The sequence below is a fragment of the Podarcis vaucheri genome (assembly GCF_965113315.1).
Source record: "Podarcis vaucheri genome assembly, chromosome: 6".
Lineage (NCBI taxonomy): Eukaryota > Metazoa > Chordata > Lepidosauria > Squamata > Lacertidae > Podarcis > Podarcis vaucheri.
The window spans coordinates 42,574,885-42,589,314 of record NC_138764.1 but is presented as its reverse complement, the minus strand read 5'-3'; the positions used below and the strand labels follow the sequence as shown (position 1 = coordinate 42,589,314).

Sequence of the window (14,430 nt, the reverse complement as noted above, 5' to 3'; positions counted from 1 at the left end):
CCCACATGATTTGGAATCCATGGTTTGGAGATGGAAGGGAACATTCAAAATGGCCACCATATTGTGCAGAAAATCAGCACTACCTACTTTATTTATGACTGCATGGCAGGAATAGCCAATGTGATGCCCGTCAGAGATTGTTGGACTGGAACTACTATCCTGCATGGTCAATAATTAACAGAATTGGAGTCCAGAAGCATCTGGAGGGCAGCACACTTGCTAGTCCTGTTGTATGGGATTCAAATGAACTGTAATTTTATGCTATATAACTTTGGTTTAGGTTTGGAATGATAGGAACAGTTGTTGAAATGTGTGTGCCGGGGGGGCGGGGGGAGCGCTGGACCACAGATTTCTCACCAAACCCACCAATCTACTAATTGCTCATTGACTGCAGCTTTGACCTTGGTGATTAACACTGCACTTCAAAATATTTTTCTCCTGTTGGTGGCTTGAGAATCAAATATTGCTGCATAAACCTTCCCACCAGAGCCCTTTATTTCACTATTGGTGATTTCATATCCATGGCAATGGGTATTTTTTAGTACGTCAGATTTTGAGCTTCGGGGTAGTCTTTGGCTAGGGATGTATGACCATGCCTCATTCCATCCCATCATTCATTTGCACTTTCATTTGTTATTTTCCATTCAGCTGCAACTGGTCTATTTCGCACAAGTTTGTGTTCTATTTCATCGTATGCAGGTGCAGATATATTTGTGGGTTGTGTGAGTGTGTTTTACATATTTTTTACTTAGCACACAATAGACATACATAACTCAGCCATCAACAAATATTTACAAATTATACCTTCCCTGCAAGTCACTTTTCAAAGTTAATGAATTTCCAGAGTCCTGTTAGTCTTTTGCAGTAAAACCAACAGAGAGCCTTGTGATACCTTAAATACAAAGTTTATGGAATGGCTAATGGCCCATCAGAAAGCTATCTATTCAGAATTCCTATTGAATTCAATGGGGGTTGTTCCCAGGAAAGTATGGTTAGGATTGCAGCCACTTTCACAACCTTTATTTCACAGCACAACATAAAATTATCCCTCTCCAGCATCAAAAACAAGAAAAGCAAAGAGGCATCTGCATATAACAACGAATATGTAAATAATGCATATTGCAAAAGAGTTTGCATATCTGTGTATAATGTGTGCATGTGAAAAAGTAACATTTGTTGAAGAGAGCTAATGTCAGATCTTTCATAGCAGGAGTCTGTGCAGCAATGGGGTTGAATGGGCAAACAGAAGGAAACTCGCTTGATAGTCCGTTTTCAGTGGATTCATCTGGCATCCCTATGCTAAGCTTCCTTCCTAACATTTTATAAGCTTCTTCATCCTGGCTGTGAGGGAAATTGCTGGAGAGAGATACAAATAGATTTCCTCATGGATGGTAAGATGCCTGTTTTCCACCAACAGATTGTTGTACTGTCACATATCAAAAATACTGCAGTGTTCCCAACAGAAGATAAGCTGTTGAGAAAGGCATATGGCAGCTCAACCTCATGCTGCTTCGTATTAGTTAATGGTGTGAGACTTCTCCCATCAGAGTGGATCAATTTCCATTATTCATAAACTATTTCCTCAAAGTAATCATAATAAACGTCCTGAATGGGTCCAAGTCTGAATATGAATGGTTATAATGAAGGAAGAAGTTCACCGTTTTGAAACCTTCAAACACTGCCAACTCTACAAGTAGCTTCACCTACACCAGAAAGTAGTTCCGATAATTGTTGGGTGGATAAAATATGATTTAAGTTCATTCTGTTGGCTAACTTTGAACAATTTATAGTTAATAGTCTTATTCATCCCCACCCCCCACAAGAGGACTGGACCTTTAGCTTTTATTGTTAAAGTGAGTCACCAAGTCAATCGTACATCGATAAAGAAAATTAGAAAGCAAATTGTGGAGGCTTATTAGACAGATATGGAGGCACTGCTATTCCTAAGGTGGCCTAGCCCCTTATTAACTGTTCTGAAGCAAGCAGAAGGAAGGAACATGAGGAATTTCTTGCATCTTCCCTGCTGAAGAGATTTTCTCTCTTCCAACAGGAACAGTTTGCAATGAAAACTTGGAGCCGGAAAATTACCGTAACATCAGCCTCCTTTCGATCATAGGGAAAATTTATGCCAGCTTTTTGTTGACGAAACTATTGCGATGGGTAGATGAGACTAACCAGATTGGCCACGAACAAGCAGGGTTCAGAATTAAACGCTCTACAACTGATCACGCAATAGTTCTTTACCATCTGGCACGGAAGTACTCCTCCCCTCCCCGGGGCTACCTGTGTGCTGCCTTCTTAGATCTTAAGGCAGCCTTTGACAGCGTTCCTAGAAATATTCTTTGGGAGAAACTTGCGAAACAGGGCATTGATAGAAGACTCTTATGGCTTATAAGTCAGCTCTATGAAGGTACCCTTGTCAGAGTGAGACTTACTCCTGCGGGCGACCTCACAAATTCGATACCAATAAACAAGGGAGTGCGCCAAGGATGTATATTGGCTCCCTGCCTATTCAATCTATTCATCAGCGACATGCGAGCACCCCTAGTCAACTCATCTCCAAGTACACATGCGCCTAGACTAGCGGATTACCGCTGTCCACTCCTTTTATATGCGGACGACGCGGTAATTCTATCTTATACACGTGTTGGACTAACCAGAGCTCTGAAGATCTTTGCCACGTATTGTCAACTCAACCAATTAACCATCAACCATGCTAAATCTAAGATTCTGATTTTCGCCAGAAGTCGGAGATTATACGAATGGAAGCTTGGTGGAGCAAAAATAGAGCAAGTCCTAAAATTTCAATACCTAGGAGTTATTTTTCAATACAATTTGAGGTGGAAAGCACAAATTCAACACCTCCTTAACAAGGCCAAAACTCTGTCATATGCACTCCTCCGATTTTTCTTTTCGGATGGAGCTTTGCATGTTCCCTCGGCCCTAAAGGTGTTCAAGGCAAAAGTGGTTGCAGTGCTTGCTTATGCTGCCCCGCTCTGGGCCGTGATGACAGACCTTGCTCCTCTTGAGACTCTGCAAAACCAATTCCTACGTCGGCTCCTAATGCTCCCCCTGTGCGTAAGCAACGCAGCCATGCGACTAGAATTGAAGATCGCATCCTTAGAAACTTGCCTGTGGAAGCAAGTTTTCAATTATTGGCTATCATTGTGGCATAGATTACCAGACCATTACCTTGTCCAATGCTTATGGCGAGATGAATTCTCCAGCCTTTGGACTAGTAGAATTCATGCCAAACTCCTGAGCTATGGAATCTCTCCCTTAGATTCCCTAAAACTAGATCAAATCACTGCTCAAAGACTGGATGACATCGATTTACAGCGAAATTATATGCTGGGGGGAGGTGTTTGTTCGCCCCAGAACATTGGTATCACTTTAACTTACCGCGTTTCATCATACCTCTCCTCCCTTTCGACTGTTGCCCATAGGCTGGCCTTCACCAAAGCAAGGTTTAACGTTTTTCCCTCCAATGTCCTGAGACATAGATTCTCAAAGGGCCATGTGCGAATGTGATAAGGAGACGCCAGAGTCGCTTCAGCACATTATGTTCACTTGCCCCTTATTCAAGGTGCCACGGGCAAATTTGTTGGGATCAATCATTCAGAAACTAGAGGGTACCCCACCAAAATTCCACCTTGCCCAAATCTTGCAGGATAAGGATACCCATACGACCCTGAAAGTGGCTAGGTTCCTGGTCGCTGTCCTTACCCAAAAGCGTTGCCAAGGAGCACCACAAGCTAACTAAGGCGGAGTATGCCATTCCATCTTATAGTATTTTATTGTTATAGTAGTGTTTTAGCGGCTGTTTTTTCCCACGTGCACAAGCTGTTATTTATGTCTGGTTTTTATCTGTATGGGCCTATGGCCGTAATAAATTATTATTATTATTATTACTAGAAGTACAAGAGTTTAGTGAATAATGCCTTGTACCTTTAACAGCAGTGTGGCTGGCACAAATTAAACAGGGTAAGCCTTTCCTAGCATGGAAATACAATTATGGGGAAAGCTTCACTTGTTGATATTCTGCCTGTCACAAATCTCATTACTTGTGTGTAAACCAACCAACCTTATCCTTACCACCCAAACTAAAGCAGAATGCAAACTGCTGGAAGCTTCCATTGACAATTGTACTTCATTTAAATATGTTTTTGCCTTGTGGCTCTTATTTTCAAAAATCTCTGCAAAAAGTTCAAAGCATACAATAAAAGATGCAGTTCTGAGTGGTCACCTGAAACATTTCCTAAACTTTAAAGTGGTACACTTATTCTTTTTTTTAAAAAAAACACCTAACTCCCCTTTGATTTAAGGAGGTAACTATTGCTCATCAACCTCCTGCTAACTCATTCATTCTAGGAAGCCACAATGTATTGATTTAAAGCACTAAACAGTTCCTGGACAAACTCCATCCTACACTTTTAGCATCCCAATCAAGACATACTGGAGAAGGAGAAAGAGAAAAATTGTCTGAGTATTCCAATGTATATCTATAGGAAGAATATGACTAAAAGTATGTATCTATAGGAAGTGTTTACCTACAAGAATAACAAGAGCCACTTTTGCTCAATTGCATGCTGGCAAATTCAGGTTGCAGAATTAAAATAGATTTGGCACTCCTACCCGCAAACCTGTGTCCAAAGAAGATTGGAATTTTTGCAGTATGGAAATCGATGTAAAGTTTGGAATAGCTCCCCACAAACAAATCAGAATGAATGTTTAATAAACAGCAGGTACCAGCAAACTCATAGTCCTCCCCACTACAGTGAGATGTATTGCACCCGTGTTTTAATTATAGTACTTACTTCTAAAGTTGCATCTATACACATAGATGTATATGCTTATGCACATTTTATCCTGTTGGTGATGCATTTCCTCTTTTTCAGCAGTGTGTAAGTGGCCACCCTATGAAGGGCAGGAAATATGATTGTTTATATCCTAGATGTCTTAAAATGTTTATGTGAACATGGGTTTACTTTGACAGCAAGCACCTTGAAAATAAAACCAATGGCCTCATCTTATCCTACAACTCAATTCTTAGTCTTCATTTAGGCTGTTCCTGCTATGCCACTGTGCAGTGTTAGAGTTGAATGGAAGCTGTACAGCCACTCCCAGTGATTTCAGCAGCCCGAAAAGGGAGGGCAGCGGCATCCATGATCAATACTCAAGTCTCACACATTTTCATAAGCAGCAGAATAAATTTGAGCAACCTGCCTCAGTTATATTTTGATAAATATGCCTAGCACAAAAGTGTCAGGTTATAACAATAGCTACAAGGTGATAAATTAAAGCGGGGACAAACATATTTCAACTCTAATATGCACTGCACATACTATCAGATGTTTATGCATATACTTCTGGCACTCTGCTTCTTCAACAATAATACCTTCATTTGTTAATGTCGTGTTGGAGAAAAGTAAGAGCATTTTAATGTGCGAGGATATTTTAACCGGGATACTAATTACTCTAATTTGATAGAATTTTGTTGCATTTGCATCCCTGTCAGTTATTTATGACTTACTATAGGTAATTAGGGCTCAGGAGTTGCATTTAGAATATTGTAAATAGCTTTAAAGGCATTAGCCAAACTCCTAATTGTTAAGGGGTGTGTGTGAATTTATTAGTAGCTTGCATGCAAAATATTTGTGCATTTGACCTTTTGTAAAACATTTCTTTCCACGTTTCTAAAAGATTGGCTCCTGAAATAATTTTTCCTCAAAATAAAGTGTGACATTGTAAACAACCTCTTAAAATGAAACAGCTCGTGAAAAGCCATGCATTCAATGGGAACTCTGGTTAGTTCTCCTCCTGTATCGAGATCATTTCAATGGTTTGCCACATTCGGATATAGTCATCTTGCACTTTATAAATGATAGTAACTTACACTGAGCTTTGTATCTCTGGGTCTTTGCAACCATCACTCTTCTGAACTCAGCAGAGGATTTGAAGTTAAAATCTTTTTTTTATTATTATTCCTTAGGGTTGCTCTGTGTTAGGGATGGCCACATCAATAAATTTCAGTTTCTCTCAGTTTCTAAATTTTCCACTCTTAAGTTCAAAAAAATGCTTTTAAATATTCCTTATGGGTTGGCTCCGCATACAACCTAAATCCACACTCTCTGACTGTCCCAAAAATCCTAGGAGTTACTGCAATTTGCTCACAATTCTGGCTACATTATTGCCCCACAGAAATCCTTTTTTAAAAACAACACAACACAAACACACATTTCCCTGGTGGGGGCAGATACTAAAACTACCAGTGGGGCAGTAGGGAGCAGAGCTCTCATGCCAACCTATTTAACTTGGTAAAGGTAAAGGGACCCCTGACTGTTAAGTCCAGTCGCAAATGACTCTGGGGTTGTGGCGCTCATCTCGCTTTACAGGCCGAGGGAGCTGGCGTTTGTCTGCTCTGCAGACAGTTTTTCCAGGTCAGGTGGCCAGCATGACTAATCTGCCTCTGGCAGAATGGAACACGAAAACCAGAGCAGCGCATGGAAATACTGTTTACCTTCCCGCCGGAGCAGTACCTATTAATCTACTTGCACTTTTTGGTGTGCTAGGCTGGCAGGAGCTGGAACCGAGCAATGGGAGCTCACCCCGTTGTGGGGATTCGAACCGCTGACTTTTTGATCGGCAAGCCCAAGGCTCAGTGGTTTAGACCACAGCGTCATCCATGTCCCTACATAACTTGGTGCTTAAAGGCAATAGAGGAAGAGGAAATGGCAGCTTACCCAGTCACAGGGTGGGTAGCTGTTGTGACCTGTCACGCTGGGCTCCTCTTCCTTGAGAGCAATGTTGGGGCTAGTTGGCTGGCTGTGGGGAATTCCCAGGCTGGCCACTGGAGATTGGTGGGCTTTTCCACAATCAGCTTATTCAAATCCTAGCCAATCTGGCACAGCCCGGTGGGTGGGGCTTGGGACGTACTGAAGTCCAGCTCTGGCCATCCCCGGGGGCCACTGTTGGCTGAAGGATGTGCTGCTTATGTAGGTGTACAGAAGAAGCTTCAGATCCCATTTGCCCTCAATGCGGTCATCATGTGCTTTTTCATGGCAGAACCATGCCAGCAAGCACCGTTGCTCTTGGGGTTCAGGCTCTTGGGGGCAGTATCTCCTTGTGGTGTGAACTATAGGCTGTGTTCCCCGGGCAATCAGACTACAGCCGATATAATCACAGGAGTGTAGCTATTTTCATCCAATAAAAATTGGAGGATATGGAGCACTCTACTGAGGAACTGGTGAAATTTATGGTCTTAGAGCCCAGGGGTTGTGTGTTTTTTCAGCCAGAACTCACTGGAACTCAGTTCCAGCACCTCTCAGGTGGGCACCATTGCTATTATAAGAGAACAAGGGAGGCATTCATGGTGAGTTCCAGCACCTCTTTTTCTGGAAAACAGCACCACAGACTAATTTAATAGTAAGGAACTTTACTTTTCTATGGAGTCTAAGGGTCTATAACAAGGAAGCAACCTCATCTGTTTCCAGCATTTGTGGGCAAAAGCCATGGCTCTGTCCAGACCACTTAACCATTCTGAGAATCTTGTTCCCATGACAAACAAGCAAGCAAGTATATGCTTTCTACAATGATGACAACTTAAAAAGAGATGTAAAGGCGGTACCACAGATGCCTGCATGGATAAAGGGTCAAATTTTGTGAACTTTCCTTCTTTTGACTTGGGTGATTTGGACTTCATTCATGTGGCAACACCTGTGCCAAACATTATATTATGAGAGTGGTGGGGTGTGATGCATACACTCCCTTCTTCTTTTGGTCCAACATACATTTCAAGTCACCTCAAAAAATGGTTCCATTGGTATAAAATTGAAAATTCCTTAGAAAAATTGAAACATAAGATTGAAAGAAGCCACCTCAACCAACTGCCTGCCCAAAGAGAGGATAAGTCATTCATCAGCTCCATCAGACTCTGTAATCCAGATCCAAAATATGCCTCAAGAAGACAGAAATCACTTCAAAAACCTATTTACAGGGCAAATCAGCCCAAATGACTCGGGATCATTGTCCATCTGACATGTTGGAGATTAAATATTTCTTTTGGTCTTAGAAATGGAAGTCATTGATATCTAAAATGTGAGCAAAACCCAACCCCCCCCCCAAGTAATCCCAAGGGAATTCCAATTGGGTGCATTTTCACATGCCAATGACTGGTCTTTAGTTGTTTCAAATCACTTTGCCCCATGATATATGAGAGACTGTAGAGAATGTTCTCAGGTCCAGTGAGCCATTACTCTTTGTATCAAAGTAAAAACTACACAATAACCTTCAAACCTATAAATGTACTGTATGTTAAAATGTTCCCTCTGATAAAACAGGAAAATGTGTACTTTCTTTACATCTCTGATATAGTAAAAGTGGACCTTGTCTCTTCTCCATAGTTCACTATATTTGGTCTCCCCAAACAAAGCAATCCAAGTAGTGCGACAGATGGGCTGGATTGACATTGCTTCAAACCAAGGCTAAAGACATTCAAGAGAAGTTTAAAAGCCAATGCAGCAATACGATGACCCAAGACAAATCGCCTGCCACTGACACACCAGGAAGAATCTTTACACTATTTTTTAAAGTAGCTAACTTAAAACAAAGCAAGGATTATTTCAAATGAGAAGTGTAAAATCCTGTCAAATATCTCCAACACATATTGTGCTTAAATTCTGCATATAAAAAGCGCACTGGCCTATTTTTCTTCTTGAGAGTATTTCCAGGGCACATTATGTTTAAACTTGCACATAACACTTCATGTATCATTGCACAACATAGTAACATTGAGAGTTGCCTTGTAGAGAGTCAGGACATTGGTCTGTCTTGCTCAGTAATGTCTACCCTGACAGACAGGTAAAGATGTCAGGGCTGGAAAATGGCACTTTCTGCAAGCCAAGGCATGTGTTCTTTCACTGGGCTATGGCACTTCGCCAACTTATTTTCCATACTAATATATTTCTCCCTAACACATAAAAAGAAGGAAGTGAAAAGCAAGATACAAAGCATTTAGGCACCTTGCCCCCATTCCAAAGGTGACCTGATAATGCAGTCCTAAATATAATTTAGAGGTTAGATTGTAGGGATGTTTCCAAAGTGTCATTTTACTACAAGTTTTGAGAATCACACATTCAGAAGCCTCAGTGGAATGTGTGCCAGTAGTGTGCATATGAATGAGAGAAAGTTCCATATGTTATGTGCTTGATGGACTCAAGAATAAAGCATGCCAGCTGGACAATTTTGTATTCACTATAATAGTTAGTAAAACCAATGGCCACCTTTATTCTTCAACAATAAAACTACCCAGCCTTTTCATGAAAGATGATTGCAATTTCCACTGACCTGTATATGCACTTAAAAAGCCTCCCTATAACTAATGAAATTTTGAAGTATTTGCTCTTAAGATACAAGAGTCTTTTTATTGAAGACTCTGTGACATTAAGTATTCATGAGACCTAGAGTGAGCTCAAATACCGCCCAAGTAAAAAGTATTACAATTTTTCAACTTGATTGAAATCTCTTTTTTCTGCAAGATGTGCACCATAGCCTGCTGAGAGGGGCTATTTTTTTTTTAAGGCTGTAGAGATATGCAGAATACATCCAGGTACCTTAGCTGTTAGTGATCGATTTCCCTGAGCACCCTTGTCCCTCCTTTGAAATTGATTCATGATAACGGCCTCCATTTGGGTCAAACAGTATTTAACCGCTTGTAAATTTTAATTAAATGATTTGTCACTTTGAACATATAGTTTGTCATCTTGCAGCTAAGCAATGTGTCTTTATCAGAAAATGACTCAAGGGAAAGACATTCATCTACTCTGTCATTTCAACACCCATTAAGATAATTTGGTTGTCGCAGAGACGCAAACTTGGGGATTTGTAAAATGGGCTATTCCACTGTATATGAGTTGTACCACTGTGTAAAGTTTAAGAGTATAATTTGTTCTTTAATTGCATCCTAATAATTAGTTTAGCTGGGTCATTTCTCATTAGTGGATGTTTTATTTCAGTGTAGAACAAAAATGTTCTCCAGCTTTTCTTTCTTTCTTTCTTTCTTTCTTTCTTTCTTTCTTTCTTTCTTTCTTTCTTTCGCTCTGGTTCCCTGATTTGTTTCTTTAGGAGGGCAGTAATGTTTGCGTGTAAGCAGTGTTGCCTTAATATCACAGGACTATATTTGCTTGACCATTAGTTTTGATACAGATTAGATACAATTAAAAAGAAAAACTGCTGCTTTCAAGTTCAGATACAAGAGAACAGTAATGAAAAACACTATTTGGAAACTAAACATTCAGATACCTGTGGTTCGCCATATGTTGCTGTATACCACAGTCTATCAGTTCTAGCCACTGTGGCCATTGTTCAGGGATAATGAAGGGCAATAGACTCCCCTGTTCTTAAGGAAATCAGAGATCTAACACCATCCCAAGTAGCTTCTATATCACGAGTTTTTACAGCTAGGAACACACCCAACAATGTTTTTTCTTAGATTTCTCAAAAAATTCTCAAAAGACACCGCATACATTGCCCAATATATTTTTGTATGTTGTTCAACAGGTCATAGACAGAAACTGAGATTCAGTTGTAAAATTCAGCAGATGATAAAAAAGCAAACAAAAGTACAAGAAAAACTAAAGAGAATATCAAAGCAGCTTTGACTTCCAACTAAACCAGGCTGTGTTGATCACAACAAAACCCTTTTATGGAATCATGGGTTTCAGATATACAAGGGTGGGCACCAGCCAGGAATTCCAACATATCTGCAAGTAGGCTGCTTCTGAAGTCACTTGGTGTGATGCCTTGCTACTCTGTTATTTCTAGGTGTAAGATCCTGTCTTCATGTTATTGTTCACTTATATAGTCATTTGCTTAGTTACTGTATCAGCCACCTGAAGACAACCTATATATCTCCCAGACCTCAGTTAGGACCACATTGCTAGTCTTTCGCCTGCATTAATTTAATCACAAACTGAGCAGTTTTTAAAACAGAACATTCTTGCATATTGTTATACACCACCCCTATCTCCAAGCGTTGTGAGATTCCAGGGGTATCAGGTGCATTTTAACCCAGGATTTGTTTTTCCTTTTGGACAATTAGGCACAGCAGAGACTACAGGGTCCTTGTGATATATGGTTTTATTTACACATATTTACAACTTGAAGCCTTCAACGGAGGTAGTTCAGTGCATCAATATTCCAAGAGGTTTCTGCCCTCTCTTAGGCACAGAATTATTTCCAAGAACAGATCTCAACAGCACATCACTCACCAACCCTTGCTGCCATGCTAAATCCTACCCTCACAAAACACTGGTGTTGTCTTTTAAACTAGCCTTCCAGTTGAGGGAGCAAGGAAACCCACATACTTGCAAATAAGATTTGCCTTTTCTTCCCTTTTGTCATGCTCTGCCATTGAGCTGTGGCACATTCCTCAGAACCTAGATTACTGACAGCAATCTAATCTGGAGGTGACTAAAGCAGGTGTAACAATAGCCTTGATCTGCTTTACCCAGGATGGGGCTCACCTGACGCACCTTGGTATTTGTGACAAAGCATTACATTGCACAGCTGAGCTGCTATGTTGTTGTTTTCTGCAGCAAAACCACCTTTCCATTTAAGCTGAGGAATTTTTCCTTCCAAATAAATGGCGGTATGTTTCTTTAGGAAAGAAAGCCGAGATGTTACGATTTCCTTGGTGAGTTTCTCGGCCTCCCTTCCAACTTTTAAGAACAAACACTCCAAGAATGAGGCTTACTTTCTGTGACATGTTACTAATTGTCTCCCTGGTGGCACTTTGGGGTCGGCATGCATATTCCCCAGCCTCTCCATGTGTAGCCAATGCATCTTGAGTTCTATTTTTGCCTCCAGCTGTGCTATACGTTTCGGCTTCCACCATGCAGCAACTTAATGCTGTCTCACCCAACTGTTCAGCAATGGCTGCTGATATTGATGGGAAACGGCACAAATACCTCCCGGCAGCTGAGAAACTGTGGGTTGAACTTGATGAGCGGATGGATGAAAATGTGAGGTATGCTCTCATATCAGAGCGTTGGATCCTGGATTCCAGACAAACCTGTCAAAATGATATTTTATTTAATATCATTTTGACAGTACCATGTTGACTTTTATTCTTTAACTATCTGCTTAGTTCTAAAACCATTTACCAGTCCTCAAGCGTTTGTTTTTTTATTTTACTCAGTAGCTTCTTTCATTCTTAGACTGCTTACCACCAGAAGATCTCTAAGCAGTTTACAGCAGTTAAAATGCAAATATAAAGTACAATTTAAAAAACCCATGTCAAATGAAGTCAAGTTCTCAAATTTTTAAACTGTTTTACAAGCTTTCTTACAAATTGCTCTGCTGCATCGTTTTACATTTCTAGTGGTATGTGAACAGTGTCGTAGAGCCAAATAAAATTTAGTTCCAATCGAAACAAAAATTCCATTTTTTCCCAAGCTTTTGACCAATGATCAGTTGGGCTTGGGGTTTCAAATTCCCAGTGAACATTTTCTCTGTTTTTTCAGCAAACAGCTCAATGTGCACCTGACACTGAAAAAGATAATTCTGCTTCCCTCCTTAGGATACCTCTTGACTACTTATAGTGATGCTTATTCCAAAAAGTGCTGATAGGGATAATGCTGGATTGTTGTTACTCCTTATGATTTCTGTTTGATGGTTGTGAATTTTGTGATACTTGGATTACCTGCACAATTCCATGCATAAGTTAGTCCCACTATGTTCAGTAGGGATTCATCCATACAAAGTGTGTTGATGAACTGCATCCTAAATTACTCTTTTGGTTTGTAAGCTGACTTTTGAATATTATGATAAAAAAGCAGGCTATAGTATGTGTGTATAGATAGATAGATAGATAGATAGATAGATAGATGACAGATAGATAGATAGATAGACAGACAGATAGTCAGATATTCAGTTTTGAGCAAACTCTTATCACTAAGCATCTCTAACCCTTGACAACAGGGTCTCTTCCTAGTGCCAACTATAGGTGAAAGTATATTGTTAATCATAGCAGAAGTAGTAATACTAAAGCTGCTACTACTACTGGAATTCATGAAGATGCAGATGCAGATAATGATGATTTTTTACTGGCCTTTCACTATCAGGTGTCAGAGTAGATTACAACAATTTTAAAATGCAATATTAAGAATCTGTTAGATCAAATGGTGGAATTATATGCTGCTTTGCAAATGCAGGTTTCTTTAAAATGCAAACTGGGTCAGAAATTAATCCCTTCCTATCTTACAAGGCTACTGAAGAAAATCCCTCTTCTGATGGTAGCATTGGATTTCGGGTAGGGCATCCCCCATTGGCATAAAAAAATGCTACCTCCCAAAGAGATTTTCCCTAAGACCACAGCAATGGAGGAAATATTTAAATTCCCTCTCTGTACTTACTCTGATCCTGTTAATTATCAACTCCCCTCGCCAGCTGACACAATTTGCATCTTTTTAAAGTGCACATTAGAAGCAGATACATTTTATTTCGTATCTCGTTTTTGGCCCTGCTTTAAACGAGGAGAAAGGCTCCTCACCCCAGCCGGAAGTGACATTTGACAACATACTTTCCTTTAAATTAACACCAGCCTCAGTGAAGGTGAATTATAGCTTCACTCTCTTTGGTGCCATGTTATATTTATGTGTTCCAGTCAGATAAACTTTTAAATCATTCATATTCCCTGGTTCTTGAAAAAACAGCAGACTTCAACTTCAAGAGGATTTTCTCCGCCTGCCAATATGCAATTAGTTTTTGCCATTGATTTTGCCATCTCTTTGGCACTTGCATCATTTTCTCAGTGCCCTTGCCTATTCAGTACATTCCCTTTCATGTAGATGAAGAGTAATTGTCCTGCTGATACACATGCGGGTAGTGAGAAAGAATGTAAGTGCCTTCAAGTAATAGTTATGCATTTTGTACAATGTACATATTTTCCTTTCAGTCAGTCAAATGTCCTGAAGGAGGTACAATAGACAGTAATTCAAAACAAGCCAATGTAGGCAAAATGACACCTGCTCCTTCCAAACGACACAGCTCAGATTGTGTCTTATGGGCCATTCAATAAGTTACGACTTCCTGAATAGAGATTTGCTTCTGCAAGTATGAAGGGCACGGTGCTGTTTGAAGTAGTGGCTTTTAAATCAGCATTTTAAAGATGCAGTGCACATAGCGCTTATTCTGGAGTAGAATAATTCAAAACAATGGAACCTCTGTAGAATAAGTGCTTTTTGTTTGGGATTTTGGCAACAAATATTAAACGAACCATTCCCCCTATAATGTAGTCCAACATCCCATCTCACTCTAGAGCAGTGTTTCCCAAACTTGGGTCTCCAGCTGTTTTTGGACTACAACTCCCATCATCCCTAGGTAGCAAGACCAGGTTAGGGATGATGGGAATTGTAGTCTGAAAACAGCTGG

The 14,430-nt window shown here is 40.2% G+C and overlaps 2 protein-coding genes across 4 annotated transcripts in view; one reads left to right on the top strand and one right to left on the bottom strand.

Annotated features, from left to right (window-relative positions):
- The window catches only part of LOC309534854 (uncharacterized protein), a 109,839-nt gene extending 101,290 nt beyond the window's left edge, over positions 1-8,549 (top strand). The window contains exons 8-9 of the mRNA XM_082227318.1: positions 1,208-1,391; positions 8,403-8,549. The gene's annotated coding sequence lies outside the window, so the exon portion shown is untranslated. The remainder of the gene's footprint in view (positions 1-1,207; positions 1,392-8,402) is intronic.
- The window catches only part of NEGR1 (neuronal growth regulator 1), a 474,712-nt gene that overhangs the window by 30,936 nt on the left and 429,346 nt on the right, over positions 1-14,430 (bottom strand). The window lies entirely within an intron of this gene.